The sequence below is a fragment of the Pseudorca crassidens genome, chromosome 9 (genome assembly GCF_039906515.1).
Source record: "Pseudorca crassidens isolate mPseCra1 chromosome 9, mPseCra1.hap1, whole genome shotgun sequence".
Lineage (NCBI taxonomy): Eukaryota > Metazoa > Chordata > Mammalia > Artiodactyla > Delphinidae > Pseudorca > Pseudorca crassidens.
In genome coordinates, this window is record NC_090304.1 from 108202842 (window position 1) to 108224209 (window position 21368).

General features: G+C 48.7%; 1 protein-coding gene and 1 non-coding gene across 4 annotated transcripts in view; both read right to left on the reverse strand.

Annotated features, from left to right (window-relative positions):
* The window catches only part of OPCML (opioid binding protein/cell adhesion molecule like), a 1078766-nt gene that overhangs the window by 685019 nt on the left and 372379 nt on the right, over positions 1 to 21368 (reverse strand). The gene's annotated exons all lie outside the window — the stretch shown is intronic.
* Positions 12751 to 12866, reverse strand: LOC137231380 (U5 spliceosomal RNA). Its single transcript, XR_010946502.1, has one exon. It is a non-coding gene; the product is annotated as a U5 spliceosomal RNA (small nuclear RNA).

Here is a 21368-nt window from a genome sequence, read left to right on the forward strand (position 1 = left end):
GAGCCCCCACTCTGGCCTTTGTTAGGGCAATTAAATAACATAATAATAGTACAGGACACACAGAGTGGTTGATAAGATCAAGCAAACAGTCACATATTGAGTAAATTCTCGATAAGTAGTCGTTATTATTAATGTAACTTTTCTCTAGGTTCACCTCTGTTCCAATCCATCACGTCCTCTACCAAAAGAATAATTTCTCAACATGATGTTCTGACAGTACAACTTCACTAAGTTAAACCACGCAACTTTCCAAAATGGTTAATAAATAAAATCAAAACTCTGTAGCCTGGCACTCAGTGTCTTCTTGGTTTGTCCCCTAATCTAAGAATCTTTCTTCTGCTCTGGTCAGAACAATTGGTCTGTGGCTCGCAGGACCTGTGCCCGTGCCATCTTTGCTGTCTGCAAGTCTGTGCAGCTTCGGATGGGAGCCTAGAGCCCACTCAAAGCACTGCAGCCAGAGCCCCAGCTCCTTAGCCTCCTCTGCCCCCGTTTTGCGTTTTTGCGGGTACTGCTGACTCAATACTAACTACACACTGTCTCTTGTTTATTATTTTTATCTCTAGACTCTAAAACCTTAGAGCTCTGAGATTTGACTTTACTCACAGCTGTCGTCCTGTCCGTACACAGCAAACACTAGGTTCTCAATGATTTTTGTTGAATGTAAGTGATGCTTATCTCTGCTGAAGCCCTAAGTGGTTGATGAATCAGGCAAAGCTGTGAAGGGGGCATGGACAGGAGAAGCAGGGGCTCTCCGTGCATGGGTGAGCATGGTAGGCAGAGAGAGAGCTGTTGATAACGGCCATTCCGATGGCTTCAGGCCAACATCTGAGCCCTTTCCCTCCATGACTGTCTGTATGACACAGCCTGGGCAGAAACTGCCAGGGACCTGTTCACACTCCTGGACCACCCATCCTTCAACATGAATGTAATTGTGCACCTCAGACACGGCCAGGGACCACGTGTCAGCCACACGTGTGCTGAATATCTGCTCCATGGGGTGTCCTTAGCAGATGAGTCTGATTGCAGAGCACAGCTGATCTTGGAGGGATGCCTGGAGAAAGAAGACCCTGGACTATCTGTTTGCTAGATAGAATGACAGGTGGCATTTGAGCAGTAACCTATAGTGGCTGAGCAGGCAGGGGCTAGCTGGTCAGCAGGCCCATTTCTCCCTGTGGGGCTCACACAGACCACATTGCAAAGCTGCCTTACATTCAGAATGGACACTGTCAGAGTTTCTCCTGAGTGGAATGTGGGCAAGGTAACGTGCAGTTCCAGGCTGAGGGCAAGCTCTCTCTCACCCTCTGTGGTCAGAACGGCCAGCATGGCCTTGAAGCAAGCTGTCTGAAGACGGCAGAGCCACGGCATGGGGAGATCTGAGTCCCAGGATGATCTACAGAGGACTGTGACCTGAGAGAGGGAAAAGATGACTCTTTCTGCACTAAGTACTAAGATCTGTGGGTTGTCGACTGTAACACGTAGAAATTATTTAGAGTAACAGATACACCGTTCAAAGCACGTCCCCAAATCTCATCTCGGCTGAACCCCAGAGCAAATGTGGGATAAAGGAAGGATGAATCCGTCTGTGCCCTTTTCTTTGTGAGGAAAGGAATGTTTCCTTGGTCTGTCCTGAATCTCACAATCAGAAGCTAGGACTCTTGGAGAAATTGTGTACTTATCTTTCCACTCTGCCACACTCTCATAAGTGTCAAAACTGCTGCTGAATACTGTTGCTGTAATTTTCTCCCACAGACCTACATATTCCATCTCTGTAGCGGTACCTGCAACTCGGGTTTATAGACCACGTCGCTCTTCTTAAGAGGCAGGAAGCGGCAGGAGACGAGGGAGGCAGAGGACTCTTGAGACCCTGCCATGTGAAAATGGAGGAGGGCTCGGCTGGCCCTTGAGCGCATGCTGTTTTGTCTGGTTCTTGTTTTCTATCTCAGAGTGAAGATACGACTACTTAGTCAGGGTCTGCCTGCCTCCTTGTATCCTGTCCTCCTCTCTCTCCTGATGAGAGGACTTTAAGGGGAATTTCAAGAAGCGGATGAGTGGAGGAGTGACCTCCTTTTCCTTGCACGAAGGACCCTTCAGTTGCTGGAAGAACAGGGGAGAAACAGCAGCTCACCTCTGTTGGGCTGTGCTGCTCCTCGGGCTGGTTGCCAGGGATTAACGAGGGTCCAGTCTCCACCCTCCTCACCCCTCTCCCTCCCACCTGCCTGACACAAATCCTGAGTTGAGCCTGGCTCGTGCCCAAAGGGATAAAACACGCCAACACCATCCAGAGACACGGTGCCTTTCTTTCTGTCCCTCTTTCTTTCCTTTTTACCTTTCTCAGCAATTATGAGTTTTATTTCTTCAGTTGGAGGGTGTATCCGTTTCAAATTCCTCCAAAGCCAGAAGCGATGGCAACTTGAATGGATGTGATGTGAGTGGACCTACGAAGAGCATCCTCCCGTGAGCTCAGGGAAGCCCTTGCTCTGCCTTCCTATCCACCAACGGCCTTCGACATGGCGGCTGGCACACAGTCGGCACTTCATAAATGTTCATTGAGTGAACGGATGATGTGATTATGGTCTTACTTCCTATAAATGTATATTTAGCAGCTGATATCCAATCACACTACAAATAGATTGGACAAATGTCTATATTCTAACAACTGCAACTAAGTTTACATGTTCTTTGTTAACAGGCAAGTAAGAGATGCTTCTATCATTTTCTAGTGGAAAAAAAAGGAGCTATGGGTCTTAATTCAAGCAATAACTCAAAGACAACACTCAGACATCTGGGTGAGAGACAAAGGGACATTAGCAAAAGGAGAAGTGAATTCATTCAAGTTTCTGGGAAGCAGAAAACAACTCCTTCTTGGGTATCTAAGCAAGAAAAATCCTAGACTCCTTAGAAAAAACAGGACCAGATGGGAACTGAGTCTTCAGGTGGTCTATGGAGACTGGTAGGAAATGGAGGTGAGATCAAATGAGAATTCATTTCAACAAATATGTTTTGGGCTCCTAAATTATGCTTGCCTGATTCTTTGGGGGGAAAAACAAAGAGTGATCAGAGCTTGTTCACCAATTGCTGTGAAAGAAATGGGAGAAATAGAGGTATCTACCACTAATTAATCTAAGGCTGACTGTGATTCATGATGAGTGGTCCACTACAATTACAGACTGCACTGGAATTGGAAGGGAAAGACATATTTTGTCAAGGTAGGGATGGTGGTGTATATGACAGGACAGTTAAGAGAGGCAGAATTTACTTAAGCTTTGTAAGTTATTTATCACGTTGGCTGGCAATTATGGAAGCAGATGAAGCTAGGAAAGGAAATTACAGCAAGAAGGAATTGTTTTAATGGTAAACCAGAGAAAGGTAATTATTAAATTGGTCAGTAAGAGAAGTAGGTATAGAAGGAGAGAAAAAGTTTTGCTGAAAAGAATACTGGAAAGGTTGGTAGGCTCACGTTGTTGAGGGTTTTAAGTGCGCGGCTTAAGCGTTTATGCTTTGTTCTGAACGCAGCAAGGAGCCGTGGAAAGCGTCTGAGCATAAGAGTGAATGAACACATCTTCTTCAGCCATTCATCTGTCGATGGACATTTAGGTTGCTTCCATGTCCTGGCTATTGTAAATAACACTGCAATGAACACTGGGGTGCATGTATCTTTTCGAATTATGGTTTTCTCCGGATATATGCCCAGGAGTGGGATTGCTGGATCATATGGTAGCTCTATTCTTAGTTTTTTAAGAAGACGTGGTACATATATACAATGGAATATTACTCAGTCATAAAAAAGAATAAAATGATGCCATTTGCAGCAACATGGATGGCCCTAGAGATTTTCATGCTGAGTGAAGTTAGACAGAGAAAGATAAATATCATATGATACTGCTTGTATGTGGAATCTGAAAAAAGGCTACAAATGAACTTATCTACAAAACAGAAATAGAGTTACAGATGTAGAAAATAAACTTACGGTTACCAGGGGGTAAGGTCAGGGGAGGGATAAATTGGAAGATTGGGACTGACACATACACATTGCTATATATAAGATAGATGACTACTAAGGATCTACTGTACAGCACAGGGAACTCTACTTAGTACTCTGCAAGGCCTAAATGGGAAAAGAATCTGAAAAAGAGTGGATATATGTATATGTATAAAAGATTCATTTAGCTGTATACCTGAAACTAACACAACATTTTAAATCAACTATAATCCGATAAAACTTAGAGTGAATGGACAAAACCTGTATTTTAGGAAGATAATGCTGAAGGCAATGGGCAAGCTGCAGTGTGCAAAGAAGGGTCTGGACATCAGAAAACCACACTGAAGGTGAGGCAGGACCAGGAGGCTCTGAGACAGTGCAGTGCTGGTAGCTGTGTGTCAGAAGGGGTTCGGGCTGAAGGGCAGACCAGATGGGCAGGCTGTGGCTGCTGACCGAATGTGAGGAGAAGAGAAGCAGAGGAACATTCTAGGAGTTGGAGCCACAGTGACAAGGAGGAGGAGGATGGTGTCAAGAAAGTCGGGGGACGTAGAGAACAAATGTATGGACACCAAGTGGGGAAAGTGGTGGGGGGGTGGGGGGGATGAACTGGGAGATTGAGACTGACATGTATACACTAATACGTATAAAATGAATAACTAATAAGAACCTGCTGTATAAAAAAATAAATAACACAAAATTCAAAAATTCAACAACAAAAGAAAGAAAGTCGGGGGAGAAGAAAGAGTGAGGTTGCACTAGATGGACTCAATTTTTCTATATAAAGTAAGGCAGGAGTCTTGAGCAAAAAAAAGGGAGACAGAGATGGATTTGGGAGTATTAAAAATGGCAAATATCTGAAGGAGCTATTGTGAGTTTAATAGGGGATTAATTAGAGAAGAAAAAATAATGAAGTGTTGTCCTCTACTCTAAAAGACCTGGTTAAGTCTGAATTTCAATTATTGATAGTGATCTACATTTGCTGATGGACCTTCCCTCCAACGGTTGGCTGGTACCCTACCAGGAGAATGTTGATCCCTGGAGATACGCTCTCTCTCCTCCAGCATCCGAGCACATCATGGCCCATCTCAGATAGCCCCACCAACTGTACCTCACTAGGTACAGCCTCCCCAGAGTTCGCAGCTTCCCACATAACTCCTTTCAATTTGTAAAGCTAGGTTTAGGATACGGGCAATTGAAAGAATGAAAAGATTCAGTACCAAGGTCAACACCTTAATTTCCTGACCTTTATATATGTCAAGGAGTTGGTTTCCTAGACCCCAAGAAGTTAGAGGCCTCGGCACTAAACTTCTAATGTATGTGGTAAGGAGAAGACCAGGACCAAGTGACACTAGTAAATACCTTACAAGGTGTTAAGGATGCTGATATACAATTCTAACGATGTCAGCTCTGTGAAGAGGTTTTATTATCCCCATCTGCAGGCGCTAGCATGGACCCATGACTGGTGCAGTGGACTAAAATTCTGCGAGCTTCACTCCAGGCTGACCGTTCACTGGCCATGCACTGCCAGAAACATCCCTCAGTCTTTCTGGGACTCTGACTGCTTGACAGAAATGGGGCTAATGATGGCCAGTAATGGCCCACTTGATAAGGTCGTGGGGATGATGAACGTGCTGGCCTCTAGGTAAGACCCCTTGGGCTCCGGGAAGAGGGGCCACGACCAATGAGGATGCAGAGACGTTCCCCACCGCAGCTCCAACCCCCACCCTGGGCTGTCTCTACTAACCCGGAGGACTCACTGTCCAGACCTCCTAACATGACAGGGCTGGTGCCGTATGGACAAGGCAGGGAAATCACACTTGAGATTAAACTTCTAAAAAGAGCTGTCAGATTTGTCAGCCGTTCCCCTCCCGACCCCTGTGGAGTGCTGAGAGGCAGCAGTACCTCCCCCGGCATGTTTCTCCTCGGCAGGAGCAGGATGGACGGAGCATACTTAACTAAACGTCTCCACGGCAGCCCCATCGAATACTGAAAGAACAGACTCCCACAGTCAGCAACAGGGCACAGGACCCAATCCCTGAGTGTCAGAACTCCCAGCCTCCCCCCCGCATGCACTTCCAACAGCTTGTCTGAGGGATGCTTTTTGTTTCTGAGGTTGTAACCCTTTGCCTGACTTGCTGTGACATTTTCCATAAGCAGGCTCTGGCTTCAGCACCTCGGACAGAGCACAGAAGGCAAAGCGAGTCTGCAGACCATTCAGAAGGGAGAGGGGCTGATGGCCAAGACCAGGGTGGCCGTAGGACACGGGGGCTTTGAGGAGCTATGAGATTTTGATAGGCTGGAGGACAAGGCTGAGATGGGCTAAATCTAGGCTGACCAGCCACTGGCAGGGGCAGCACCTGGGAGAAGGGAAGTACCATCTGAGCAGACAGATAGATGAGAAACGCCCGCCTGCTTCACAATATAGAGAACCCACCACCCGAGCAGAATGAAAGCCAATTCTGATTATAAACAGCATTTACTTGGACAGCAGCAAGTGAGTGTGGTTTGTGAAACGGCATGACAAAGCTTACCTGGGATGGGTCTGTGGGAATTAAATGAAGGGATATACACATGCGATCAGGTGGTTTGCCCGACACTTCCTTAAGTCTCATCAAATGCTATGCGGTGCACCAGACGCCAGCTCTCCACGTCTTGCTTCTCCCATTTATTTATTTTTAAATCAGTGCTACCGAGCGCCAGGCACCAGAGCAGGCAGGCCCTGGCTGTATGAAACTGTGGAGGAAAACCCCTGTCCTTGAGGAATTCACAGTCTGACTCCCCGTATGTATCAGTTGTGCAGACTCAGCTAGTTTATAACCTCCATTCCTTCATCTGCAAAAATGGAATGATGGTCCCATTTGACTCAAGTCCCCCAGCTCACTGCCTGTCCGCAAGTGGCCACTCAACAAGTGCTTTCTCCCTTCTGCTCACCTGCTCCCTCCCTAGTTACCCATCTGATGGAAGCAGGAGGGACACACGTGGTGTCGAAGGCGAGGATTTCATCCTATGGGACCAGGGCTCTGCCACAGTCCTTCCCCAGAGTAACTGCCCTTTAGAGGCACTTAGTCACCCTTTAGAACCAGGGGTCTCATTTCCCTCTTCCCTTGGGGAGATGCACAGGAAGATTCGATTGCCTCTCCTTCTCTGCCAACTGAAGGTCCCCTCTGTGGTCCAGGTGCTGTGAAGTGAGGTTTGCCCACTGCCTCACTCCATCTCTGACGGACCTTGTGGCCCAATGATGTGGGTCAGGTAAGTTGTACAGGGAACGTCCCGGGGGGGGGGGGGGCTCTGGGAGTGAAGCCTGTGGATGCCCCCACCTCTGGACCCTGCCCTTTACTGCAATCAGGAAATGGAAATGGCTGTTTCACTCCAACCTCCCCCAGAGGAGGAGGGGAATCACCACGGGGCATTGGTTTTCATAGCCCAGGGACACTGGTTTGGAAGCTCTGCCCACGTCTCCTGAGACTGGCCTCCAGGCCTGCAGGACAGAGGGCTGGTACGGCCAAGGAGACCACAGCAGTCCTCATTCTGTTCCCACCACCCCCAGAGGTGGAAATCGGGGGCGGTCCTGGTGCCCCAACCCTACGAATGGCAGAGACAAGGCCCGGAGTTTAAGTGATCTGTTCGAGGTCAGATAGGCAGGAAGCATCGGCTTGGACAAGGACACAGCTCAGATCCTGACTCCAAGTGTGGAAAACACCTGGCACCCGGTCGGGGGGCGGCTGCCCAAGTTGACAGCTGACAAAGGAAAGGAGGCAAGTTCTTAGAGGATGACACGGCAGAGTAACCACCGAGATTCAAGATCAGGGTTCTGACTCCCAAGGGGCCTGCTGCCTCCGTCCTGGGTGGGGAGAGAGGGTGAGGCCAAGAAGGGTGGGGAGAAAAGTCCCTCCCCACTGCCAGCCTGTTCTCCTCTGTCGGAACACCACAATCCACCTGTTCTCTGAACTGGGGAAACCAAAGCACCCAGACGGCTACCTCAGTTCTACGGAGCAGCTGAAATATCTAAATCGACGGCCCCCCTCTTCCCCGGCGAAGGCCTGTTATTTAGGTTTTCTGTTCACCCTAACTCCGCCATGCACCATGATACTTGCAAATGGGGTCACAGAAATTAAGAACTGGCAACGACAACATTTGCAGCAGGTTCTACGAGAGACTAAGGTGAACCCTGATGTGTGGATATGAGAAAATCTTCCAATTCGACACTGCAGAATAAAACACGTGTATTTTCCCACCACAAATCCCATTTCTTACTCTTCCCAGCCTACCTGTGAGGGAAGGCAATGGGGGCCCCAGGCCATCTCCTGTCCTCCCCGCTCCAGCTACAGCAATGCAAATTTCATTGCAAAAAAAGACACAAAATTTAAGTTTCCTCTTTTCTCCCCTCTACGATTCCATATTTTACCGATAAACCAGTTGCCCCCTCCAGATGCCCTCAGTCCCCACCGCCACATCTGTCGCCGTCATTGAGAGAATAAACGCCAGTTTTCGGTTTAACAGTCAGCTGCGGACGCCTTGTCCCTTTCGTTGTCAGAGCGTCCTGCAGGCTCCCAAAGCCCCTGTCTGCTTCCTGGGGCTGCACAGGTGACCCCTGAGGCTGCCCTGAACACATCCCTTAGCTCGGTGAGCCTGCGGTCTGGACGGCAGACCCCCAGGTCAGAGGAGGCTCCTGTGGCGAGATCAAAACAGAGTCACCACAGGGGCAGTGGGGATGGTGATGCTCGGGAAGGTGGAGACGTGGACGGTGAGTAACTAACAGTAATGCTTAAAGGGACCGAGGCGCTTCCACTCAGCACGGGGAAGGGGACCACCCAGAGCCCATCTGCTAAGAGAACCTGTCCCTGCCCACAGAGGGATGCCAGCACGTGGCCCTGCAGCCCGCGCCTCCAGGAAGGACTGAGGCTGCCCACCTGCTCACCCTGCTCTCGCCTCAGTCCGGGCCCCAGGGGAGCAGCCTCCTTGGTCATCTCACCAGACCGTCAAGGTGGCCTCGGGAAACGGACATTTTCACCCTCCTCACCCGCCCCCGCTTCACAAATGAGGAAATAGCTTCACAGATCTATCAACTTCACGTTGGAGGCACAAGGGCAGTAATGACACCCGCTAAAGCTGACTGGACCCTCGCCGTCTGCCCGGCGCTGTGCTAACCCTCTGTGTGGATGTCACCTGACCCTCCAACAACCCCGAGATGCTCTATCATCAGCTTCAGTTTACAGGGGAGGAAGCCCAGACTCACGGAGGTTGTGAAACCTGCCCACGTTGACACAGATACTAAGTGGCGGGGTTTAAGCCCGGGACTACAGAGCCTGTGCCGTCAGCTGCCGCGTCAGTAAACACCAGGGCTTCAGTTACTTGAACCCATAGCTGTGCTTTTTAAATTTCTTGCTCGTTAAACTCTGTAAGCTCTGTCACTTGATGTGTGTGGCGACGGTTTAAAGCGCCCTCTTTAAAACGTGAAGCCATGTGATGTCTGGGCACCTGGCTCTCTCCCTGCCCCTCTCCCCAGTTCTTGCAGGGCCACAGGAGCCTCCAATGGACCCCAGGGTCCTAGTCATGGAAGTGAAATGGGCGCTTCCATTGGAAGCATTTGTGCCAGATGGGGGCAGAGCTGGGCCAGCGGCTGCGGAGAACAACGGGGCATGCCATCGGGAAGCCACACGGTCCCCTGCCAGGGAAATGTCTCGCAGACAGTGGCTTCTGAAACTATTTCAAAGACATCAATAATTCATCAACCCCAGAGGGGAGAGAAAACAATTTTTTAAAGAGGAAAACAAAGATCTAATGGGCCTCAGAGACTCCCACATGATTGGCTAAGTTGTTTTTGCATTCAGCTGCTGGAGTGCAGGAAGATGGGAGACGGGAGGAGGGAGGAAGGATGTATTGGCTTGAAAAAGAAAAGCACACCTTTTAAAGGGAGAGCAGCCTGCAGCAGCACATCTGTACACCCTGAATCGGTACGGCTCTTCAGAGTTTACCAAGAGCTTTCACACATACACTGTGATCTTTAAAAGAAGAATGGGGGGAGAACACTGCAGTTTCAATTAACCTAAGTTTTCAGATGAGGAAACTGAGTCTTCAAGCGCTCAAGGGTCTGCCAACCATCCAAACCCAGTCTTCGGCCCCTCACCCAGCAGGCGGTGCAGATGCCCCTCGTGCCCCTGCGTCTGCTCCATCACAGGAGGTGCCAGGACGTCCAGAGAGAAGAGCTGGGAGACCAAGCAGGGAGCTCTGGTCTGGAGTTCTCTGGATCTCAGCACACATCTCAGCTGAGCTTCCCAGGGGTGAAGAAAGACCACAGAGCCATTGAAACCTCTCCTTTCCCACCAGGACTAGAAGCAGCTGTGAGGTCCCCAGGGAACAGATTGCATCTACTCTTGACCTTCCAGAGGGCCTCAGGAATTCTTGCATGAAGCAAAACGGCATCCTTGTTCGCAGTTACGAGAAACAGAGACAAAGATTGAAAGTATAACCTGCTAAGTTATACTTATACTTAGACTTTTTTCCCACGCATTGTTTCTACCTCTGTGTTCAGGAGTCCTGTGCTACGTGACTTTCCCGAACTTTCTTCAGAATCCGATGCCATTCTGCACATTTGAGGAGCTACTTAAAAGGGGGCTCAGACTCCCCTTCCGATCCCTTCCTCACCTCCTCTGCTGTGATCCTTTCCTATCAGCGCCACACAGGAAGAGGAAACGCGTGTTTGCCTTTTGTTCTGTGATTCTTGTTGACAGCCAGAGGCTCTATCCTTATCTGCAGCTTTGCAGTATTATTGCACGCGAATGCCCACTTCATTACTGCAGAGCATGGAGGTCCTTTCAGAAGTTGCTTCATCAAAATATGTCATCATTAGACGCTTCTGCATCAACATACAGGACATCTACTTGCCAGCATCTTTTACATTGCCAGCAGCCCCCCCTTCCCCCCAACTGCGGACCCAGGGTACCCCTCCCTCTCCATCCCCCACCGAGTGGTCTGTTTTGACTCCCTTCCTGTTACAGAGACATCCCTTCAGTAATCTGAGGGTGTGAATGCGCTAACGCAGGTAAATTGTAATTAATTTCCCTCTAATTGATGCGTAGGACTACCTAGGCCCCTCATTTTCTTCCCTTCATTCCTTTATAAATATATGATTTGACAGGTTAATTTGAAAGCAAAAGTGAGATTCTTTACAGCCATCTAAGCAGAAGCCCCAGAACGCAATTTGCTGTCTAGTTGGGAAGCATAATAAAAGGGTTGAAGTCAGGTTATCCTTTTTTTATCATCATTTTACTAATTTAATCTTTTTCCCCTTCCTAAGGTAATGAAATATTCATTTCACAGCCTGAAAACCTTAGCAGCCGTTGGCGGGGAAGCAGGATGCCGAGAGCTGTGGCATCACGGGGTGACCTTTCTTGGCAGGCCCTGCAGTCGGACCCTGAAAGGGCAGCGAGAGGGTGATGCGGGCAGCTCGGGGGGAGGTTCCGTGTTGGCAGCTGAATCGGGATGGCATCAAGTCTCCCACTTCCTGCTGCAGCTTGGAGAAAAGCACGGAGAACTCCTGCAGCTTCTGGGCCGTGGGAGAGCCAGCCAGCCCACAGCCAGGAGCCACTTTCTGAAGAGGGGCAGGGAAAGGCCATGGCTCTGAGCTCCAGCGTGAGCTGCAGGGAGGGCTTATGGCAGAAGACTTCTCTGCAGGGGAGCCAACCCCTCAGGGGGAGAGAGGACGCAGCTGCCCAAATGGCAGGCTCAGCTATTACCTGGCGTTTTGCAATTACACTGAAGCGAGGGCTGGGGGCTCCCACGGCGCAGAGCCTTTCCACAGCCAACGCCCCTCGGTGCGTAGATCACATTCCAAACCACCCGCGGCATCGCTTCCTGGGGGTTTTCTAGAAAGCTCTCAACACCCAGGCCTGCCCACGTGTGGGTCTCTTTCTTCCTGGGAAGCTGGCCCTCTGCTAGACCATCCACTGAAGGATCCAAAACCACCTGACTCAGTTCTTTTCCCCCCAGCGTTGGTCTAACAGCGGGAGGCAGATGCCTGATGGAAGCATCTCTAGGCTGTACCCCAGGTACCTTTCTTCTTAAGCCTTCATTTTTTCCTCTCCTTATTGCCCAGGTTAGAAGCAGGAAGCCAAAGGGGAGAACACTGGTTTCTCCCTGCTGGTACAGTGAGGTGACTGCCCCAGGGATGTCCAATATCACACCCCTGGTTCCATCTAGATTCTGAAGTTAGAGTCCCTTTAAGAAGAGCACATACATACAAGTAAGCCCAGGAGACACGTTCGCACCAGCTGACACTCTCCTGCATTCACAGAGAAGATGAAGTGCCTACTCTTTGGTTGGAGGACCCTGGGGGAGAAGGAGGGGGTCTTAAGAGGCAGGGGGTTGATTAGGACCCTGCAGAGAGGATGCCTAGAAGCATCTCATCCAGAGAGCTCGGATCCAAGGTCCGTGCTCCACGCTAGCAACATTTCAGGTCCCCATCCGACAGGTTCCTTCTCCATGGGAGAAGAGGCTGAGCAGACTGAGACCAGAAGGGAGATGGGTGTCATTGTCACCATCTTCACAAGTGTGTTCGTGCCCCATGTAGTTCATTTTTATTTGTCTAAAGATGTTGCCATGTGCAGGTTGATCTGCCAAAAAATGTGACAAAATAAGTGATCTGATAAATGTCTCCTAATCATGAACTTTTTCTCTAAATTTTATAAAATTGTGTGTTTTAGTGGTTTTAGCCCTTCTCTGCTTCCTCATGTCACTGGGAACTTTTAATTTTTTTTTTTTTTTTTTTTTTTTGCCTCACAAGAGTAAGGCCTCAAAAAATTGGGTAAAGACTCAGAATTTTTCCTCTCCACGGAAATCTTTAGTAAATAGCGAAAGATTTATATGATCTGAAGAGAAACCAGAGTATACTTTTATTTTTATAACAGATTATGCAATTATGACTATTCTCCCACATAGAATTTAGATTTAATTTTTCATGTCCAAATATTTGGGAAATTTCATCCATTGGGGAAAAGGTGTCTTTCACCTACTGTTGTTTTTAATTATCAGCATGAAAAGATCTTAAAAGGCTGCCTGAAAATTAAAGAGAAAAAACATTTGTCAGGGAAGCTACTCCAACACGTCAGAGAAAAAAAGTACTATTGAAAATGTACGGAGCAGAATGAAGAATTCACAATGGAGAACTGAGGACGAATCCAGTTTGAGAGATGGGCGATGGACAGACAAGAAGGAAGAGAAGGGAAGTCTGAGGAAGGAAGAAGAGCCAGAAGGATAGTAAAATGCTAAACTTTGCAAAAGAAAGAACCTAGGTTTCTGGGAGTAGACGACACAGGCATTGCATTGCCTTGAATCGTGATTTTCTCATCTCAGAGAGCTTTGCACCAGCACCGTTTCTTGGGTCTTTCCAGAAGATTGATACAAGATGAGATCAGATCTTACTCTGTTTATCCCACTATTTGCTTAGCATAGATTGCTAAGCGTTTCTATTTAAAAAAGGCCTGCTGTGAATGTGCCCTTGAGGAGAAATTTGCCTCTTTTACTACTGGGAAGCCCTCTTAAAGACAGAGTAGAGGATTGGATGAGAATGAGGAAATTTTTACTTTGAGTAAAGACCAAGAGGCTGAGAGCCAGGCTCTGCCTCCTTGTGTGTTTTCCTTTGTTTTATCATCTCAAATGCATCACCTTCCTCCTTCCCTGGACAGAGACATTTCTCAGTTTCTACATTCAGTGCTATCTTTTCTTCCCTCCCTCACCCTTCACTCCATCCCACTGCCGTCCAGATTCCATTCCTACACAACACTAACCTTCAAGGAGCTCTGGTTTGTAAAGTTTAAAAGATAAATTTTTACGACCTGTCTTCTTCTTAGTGATCATTTTGACCCCTCTGTCCTTGAAACCCTTTCCTACTTTGGTTTCCATGAAACCATCTCCTAAAATGTCTCCCAGTTCTTTGGCCACGTCCTTCCTTTCATCTCCCTGGACTTGTACAGTTTTGTGTGTGTGTGTGTGTGTGTGTGTGTGTGTGTGTGTGTGTGTGTGTGGTCCCCAACACGCCCTGCCCTACCCTCAACTCTGCTCACTTCACACATCACTGTTCATTACCTGCTCCACACCCTTGTCACCAACTGCATGGACCAGTCTACTATATATAATCTATACATCTATATCTGGGCCGGAGGTCTTCTCTGAACTCAGATTTATTCAGCTGCCTACTAGACATCACCACAGATCCAAATTTAAACCTACATCTTCCCCCAGAGCCTGCTCTCAGCTAGTTCCTCTTACCCCAGTCCCCATTTTGAGCATGGCTCTTCATCCACCCAGCTTCTAGAACCATAATCCTGGGGACCACCTCTGCCTACATCTCCCTCCCTCCCTCCCTCCCTCCCATCTCCCAAGTCTCAGGTATTAACAGATCCTGACCTTTCTACTTGTTGAGATTCTCTCAAACCTCCCTTTTCTATGATCCCATGGTCTTAAGGTCAGGCCCTCATCATTTCTTTTTTCTTTTCTTTTCTTTTCTTTTTTTCCTTAAATTCAGCTGCACCATGCAGCATGTGGGATCTTAGTTCCCTGACCAGGGATCCAACCTGCACCCCCTGCAGCAGTAGCACGGAGTCTTAACCACTGGACTGCCAGGGACGTCCCCTCTCATCATTTCTTATTTAATTTATCAGAATGGCTACTAACACACTGTGCCACCAGTATTCATCTCTTGCCAGTCCATTTTCTTGGCTATCAAAGCATCTTTACAAAATGCATATCTGATCATTTCACTCTGCTGCTTAAATATTTTTCTGTCTCCCTTTGTTTTTGAGGATAAAATCCTAATTCCTTAGCATGGTAGACAGGACTCCACATTTATAATATCCCAACTAATGTCCATCCTCGTCTCTTTGCTCCCCGTCTTACCTGGACCCTTCGCTCTAGCCATCTCAAGATCCTGGCAGCAACCTGAAGGCATATATTCTCTCAGGAGCCCCCTTTCCAGCCTGCACAGACCAGCTCTCCCATCACTGCCTGCGGGAAGGGATAGCTCCTTTGGTTCTCCTTCTCCACGTCCCTATAATTCCCAGAAACTAGCTCTAGGACAGCACTTGCCATGTGCATTCAGACACCCCCGTCTGCTCATCTGACTGTCCCACTAGGCTGAGAGGTTCTTGGGAACAAGACCCCTGTTTCTGTATCCCTTAGTAGCATGTCTGCCACATCACAGGAGCTAATAAAAAGTTTGCTGAACTGTTTACAAAATGAAAACAATATGTAGTAGTGTACCACAAAACTACCTATAAAGAATTATGAAGAAATCCAATGTTTATTTTAAAAGATGTCTTCCAAATAATATTCCTTGGGTAAATGGTTATTTTAATTCCCAAAGGAAAAAAAAATCTAATATCTAATTTAAAAGACACACATACACAAAACAAAACCAAAACTAGAATGAGTTTTTTGTTGTTGTTGTTATGAATATTTTGCCCAAAAGATCTGACCCAGACGTCAAGCAACTTATGTCACCCTGGAGCCCAGACCAAGAAATCGGGAAACTCCATGTCTCTCCATCCCCTTCAGCAGCTCTCACCTCTAGCCTGTTCCCTCTTCACCCCTGCATCTCTGTCTGTGAAACCACTTAGCAAATGCACTCCCACAGCCGTGTGGAGGTTTCAGATGCCGGTCTCCAGCTACACGTGCACATTTGCATTCTGCTTATCAGGTCACCCAATGGCAAGATCTTCACAGGAGCCGGCAATTCTTCCCTCGTACTGAAGCTGATGAGCAAAATAGCTCTTGCTGAAGGATAAGAAAGCCGGGGCGTGCGCGGCATGCCGCAGACACCACCGGCAGCCTGTCATCACTGTGGAGAACTGGCACACAACCTTATGGAGGAAAAACTGCAGAAGAAACTTCTGCCTTATCGGGTGTGCAGGAAGCATCTCACAGGCCATGGGGACCAGGGGACTGTCGCCGGCCCAGCCCTTCCACAGGCTCCTGGAGAAGCGTCAGCTGTCCACTTCTAAGCAAAGGGAGGATGTTTTATATCCACTTTGGGCTCCCTGTTCATCTCCAGACCTGCCTCATGGAGCTGACTTTTATCACCTGGTAGACCAGCAGCAGGCCTGGCAGGGCAGCCCTTAGCAACTCCCGACCTTCCCGCCTTTTCTCGAGGCCCCTCTTCCCGCCTCCCCCATCTCTCCTCCCTCCCTGGTTAGCAGGCCTTTCCTGGCTGCTGCTAGATGCAGCGTCTCAACCAACTCACGCAGGGGGTGAAGGAAGCTCATTTCAGAGCCAGTAATCAACTCCCCTTCTGGATCAAACTGCAAACTCAGATTGCACCAATCTGTCTGAACAACCCAAGGAAAACGGGACCTAAATTGCAATTTTGGTGTGTCCACCTAGCTCGCTAATTTAATTTTATTTTCTAAAAACCTGAGACCCGGTGTGCCTCCTCTGCACTGATCCAAGAAACTGAGAAAAGAGAAAAACATATGTCCAAAGCCAACTCATACTGCCAGCCCCACGGGCACTGGTCCTGCAGGAGGCTGCACATCCAGGATCCGTAATCAGGTCTCCAGTGAGGGCCAGCAGGAACTGCAGAGCCCAGGAAACTGAAAAATAATAGAGGAGAGGAGAAACAAACACTTCTGCTTTGTCTTAAGTGTACATTTGGAACTCGGGAGAAAGATAAAGGTGGAGACCAGCCCTTCCAAGCAGGGGCAGGATGCTGGGTCTGGTTTGGAATTTGCCAACAGGGCCTGGAGTATCAGAGTCTTGTGTCCTGCATGCTTAGTTTGAAAAGGTGGGACAAGTCTCTTCTCATGTTTCAATTTCTCTTGAAATGAGGGCCTTCCCTGGTACCCAAAGATGTTTGTGTTTCAGAACAAAATATAAATGAGAGGCTCAGATGAGAAAACCGAAACCAAAACCAAACCTCATCAGCAAATGATAATGATAAGGAAGGTGTCAGGAATACAAATACCATATTCCTAAGTGTCTCAGATTCATTTCTGAAAGCAAGCTCCAAGAGGTGTGAAAGTCCCTAATTAAAAAGGGAGGAAAGTCCCAAAGAACCCAGCACCGGCAGGCGTGCCGCTCACTCCATCTGGACAGCAGGTCTCTCCCAGGGCCTGTGAGAGCCAGGAAGGCTGCCCACCTGATTTGCACCAGGAAACGATGCCACCCATGTGACACACCGACTGCCACGTGCCACTCATCACAGACTTGTTAAAAATAGTGGCCTTATCGCCTAGGTCCTGAAGTGACCCAGCAAGTCCTGCTGGCCTTTGCCTCCTGTCTTCTGAAAACACTCCCCAGCTGACCAAAGGCGAATTACGGTATCTGCCTGATCGCGGGTAAGACCGAGGCCACGGGGGATATTTTTAACAATCTTCACCCATCCAGTCACCGGAAAACACAACTGGCCCATTCTCTATGTTCCGGCAAGCGCTCTGCACGTTGCTGGCTCCTGTGGTCGGAGATCTCTGGGGTTCAAGGCAGTCAGGATGGGAGAAGTGAAGCTGCAATAACAGATGACCCCAACCCTTGAGCACACTTGGCACTTCCTCTGCACCAAGAGGCAGCCCCTTGTTGGTCTAGTGCCTGTCTCCCATTCCAGGGACAGGAAAGGTCTGGTGAATTAAAATTTCTCCTTGGAATTGACACCATTGTTTCTGCCCTTGACCTGCCCTGCCCCTGACCTTGGCTAAAGCAAGTTCTACAGGGAAGCAACAATCCATCCTCCCACAGAGAAGGCAGGCGAATGTCTGCAAACACAGCTGCAATCTCCTCCAATGCTAGTCAGTGCTTTGTCACTTTGGGGGTAAGAAACGGCCCCACTGTTGTGGGATCTCCCACAAAAGCACTGTCCTCCAGTCCAGTCACAAAACGAGCTCAAGACGGTGTCCCCACCATGACCATTCCAGCCACAGTGCACCACGCCAGCCGGGTTATCATCAGAGGGTTTTTGTTTCTGTGAAACACTTGCCACCTGGCCTTCCTCGTGGTACCCTGTGGTTTCAGCCTGGTCTTGGGGATAGAGAGTCAAAGGCAGGGGCCACAAACTATGGAGAAAGAACCGCTATCATAAGCCCATCTTGGCCGAGTGAAGGCTGGAGGACATGGGTTTGCTGCATTTTATCTTTATATGAAACAAACCCAACAGGAGGGAGGATGTGTTCTATTATGTTTTATTTTCTTCAGGAATTCAAAAGTACCCTCACCAAAGACCTTCTAGGAACCTCTACAATGCAATGTGCAGCCACACCTCATGTCTTGTCCCCAGATCTCTGGATTTATGATAAACGGAACTGATCCTGCCCAGCCAATCTGGGAAAAGGAGCTGAGGGGGTCGGCCCAAGGGGAGCAGACACTCCCCAGCCTTGGTGCCCTTGGTAGGAGGAGAAGAAACAATACATAATAACCAAGCACTTACTGTAAACCAGGCACTCATGTCCGGCCCCACTTCCTGCCCCAAGAATGCACAGATCGCCGCCCATTAGCACAAGGCTGCCTCCTCTCATTGTGTCTGTCCGCTCCCGGTCCCCGAGGCCCACCAGCCTGACGGATGGTCCACCTTATGCATTTCCTCCTGACCTTCTCCCCCGATTCCCAGCTCTACGTTTTCCTGACCTGGTGCTGTGTCGCCATGGACCCTCCCAGACTTGGTCTAGGACCCTTCAAGCCTCGCCAGGACTTAGCCCCATCTTGATCTTGGCAGGATGTGCTGAGGCCACGAGAAGCAGAGACCGCATTCATTCCTGGAAGAGGTCTGGAGAAGTCGGTTGAAGCACAGGAAGAGAGCGCAGGGAACGTGTAGAGCTCTGGCTGACACAGGTTGACCAGCTGTGCAGACCTGGGGCCTGCCCTGGGCACCGCCTGGCCCCTGGGTGATGCAGGCTGACCGGCTGTGCAGACCTGGGGGCTGCCCTGGGCACCGCCTGGCCCAGGTGCACGAGCCTAACGGAAATTCAGCAGCCAGAGAGGCCATGGGTCTGGGGATTGTGCCACTGCTGGCTTATGTAGGAATCCTCACACCAGCTATACGAAGCCCGATCCGATGGTAAATGATAGCTGCCACTCTCGTTCTGACAGTATCCACATGCGGAACCTTTACAGCTACAGCCCAAAGGGGATAAGGAAAGGGTCAGTGGTCGGGTCAGCTGAGAAGATATCCCAGAGGCTGGCTACCTTCTCTGTTCTGCCAGGGACTTAATTTGCTTAATGCACATGCCCTTGTTTCTTTGTGTAAAATCAGGAATTAATCTGTTTCACTGATACGTATACTAAAAACCAAGAAGCATCTCCCAGTCGTGAAAGCGTTTTCGACTGAAAAAAAGAAAGCCGAGTTTGAGTCCCGACCCTGTTAATAACTAGCCTTGTGATCTCGGCTGTACCACCTTGAGCCTCTGTTTACAGTTTTAGGAAATAGGCATGTTGATAAAGGTCCTCCCAAATCCCGAGGTTGTGAGGAAGATAAACTGATAACGTGAGCTACGTCCGTGATAACTCTTTGAAAACTGCTCTCCAAAGTGTGAGACAATACCCACGCAGTAATACTCATTGTATTTATCTGTACGCTACTTCTTCGCGTGTTTCTTTTATGTGTCTCGCTATTCTTGTTACTTTAGAGCACCCTGGCCAAAAGCCAGGCTATCCTTAATTTGGGGTCTCCTTTTACAACACGGTACAAATGTCAGAAGGTACTCAGCACATGTTCCTGGAAGACCAGTTTATAGGACATTCTGGAACCACTGTTAAGGCCAAGGTTAAGCCCATAATGTGACCACTATAGGGTAAAATTTGGGTAGATAGAAAATGCAATAAGCCTGAAAGCTACTGATCCCAGAGCACCTGCTGACGGAATGTGACCCAGTGCTCAGGAATGAAAATTCTCTCCCTTCAGTCCCACGAAGGAAGCAAAAGGTTCATCCTATCAGCGCTCAGGGCACGTCAGGGAATGTTAACAAGGCCGGCGTGATTAAGGAGTAACAGTTTGTTTGCAGGTTACAGACGATCATCGCACTGTATCTGGAGGATGAGCTTCTTCCGGTGGATCTCAGCGCAGGGTCCCTTCCCTCCATCTCTCTGGCTGCCCGGACTGCGCCCTCTAGTGGCTCCTCCTTCTCCAAACATTTCCGCACAGGTGTGGAAGGAAAGATGGGATTTCATTTCCCACCCGATTTTCCTCCTCAGTGGTCCAGGGAAGTGCCCCTGAATCCTTTAACTCTGTTATACTTATATTAGCAGAAAACTAACAGCTCCAGTTCAAATGAGTAGGCACCATGGCCGATCCCAAATTTCATTCTGCTTTTGCTACCACAGGCATTTCAGCCAGACTTGCATTAAAAACCTATCATATGGGGCTTCCCTGGTCGCACAGTGGTTGAGAGTCCGCCTGCCGATTCAAGGGACGTGGGTTCGTGCCCCGGTCCGGGAAGATCCCGCATGTTGCGAAGCGGCTGGGCCCGTGAGCCATGGCCGCTGAGCCTGCGCGTCCGGAGCCTGTGCTCCGCAACGGGAGAGGCCACAGCAGTGAGAGGCCCGTGTACCGCAAAAAAAAAAAAACAAAAAAAAAAACAAAAACTATCGTATGGCTTTCAACTTAATGTCTGTGGGATATGGATAAATTCTCTTCTGTTAGTGAACCGAATAAGGTTTCCCCCCTTCTATGATTGCATGTTTTATACCAACATCTCTACTCAACACAGCAGCCATTGTGCTGGTTCCGTAAAGGACAGGGCTTCAAGCAGCTAACCCATGAGCAAACATGCCCTGTGTTAGCCAAGTTGCTACTAAAAAGAAGTCACCCAAATCAGCGGCTGCAGTGCGGTAATACAGGCAGCCCCTTGCCTGGAGGCACTGGCACAGTGACAGGGGCTTTCCAGGTTAGACAAGTAACTAAACCTGCCTGTCTTCCCAAGCCCCATGCCCCTTCCCCATTTCTGGAACAAAAATCTTAATGCCTATCTTGCAGATTATGCTAAGTATTCACTTAGTGTCTGGAACCGAGGCCTGTGACAAATATTCCTCGAATGAATGAATAAATATTGAATCCATTATTTGGTAAAGTTCCATTATTTGTAAGTGCTTTAAAAAGCCAGCTGGAGCTCTCATCCAAGGAAAATGTCCAAGATGGGCAGAATGAGAAAGAACCTCACAGGTGAAATGGTTGACTCAGGGCCACCAGCTGAGATCTAGGGTGACAGGACCCATTTCTCTAAGCTTCATTTGAATAAGGGGACAATTGCTCCCTTGCAGTGCTACAGGGGTGAGGGACATTCAGTGGCTCAAGATTTCAGGGGTAAATACAAGACCCTTTCCTTGACTCCCAGTTGGTAGAAGGAGTACAATTATGTTTATATCCCCCTGTACTGAGAGGCGTGTATATTTCACTGGCTTTAGGGTCCCTACCCTT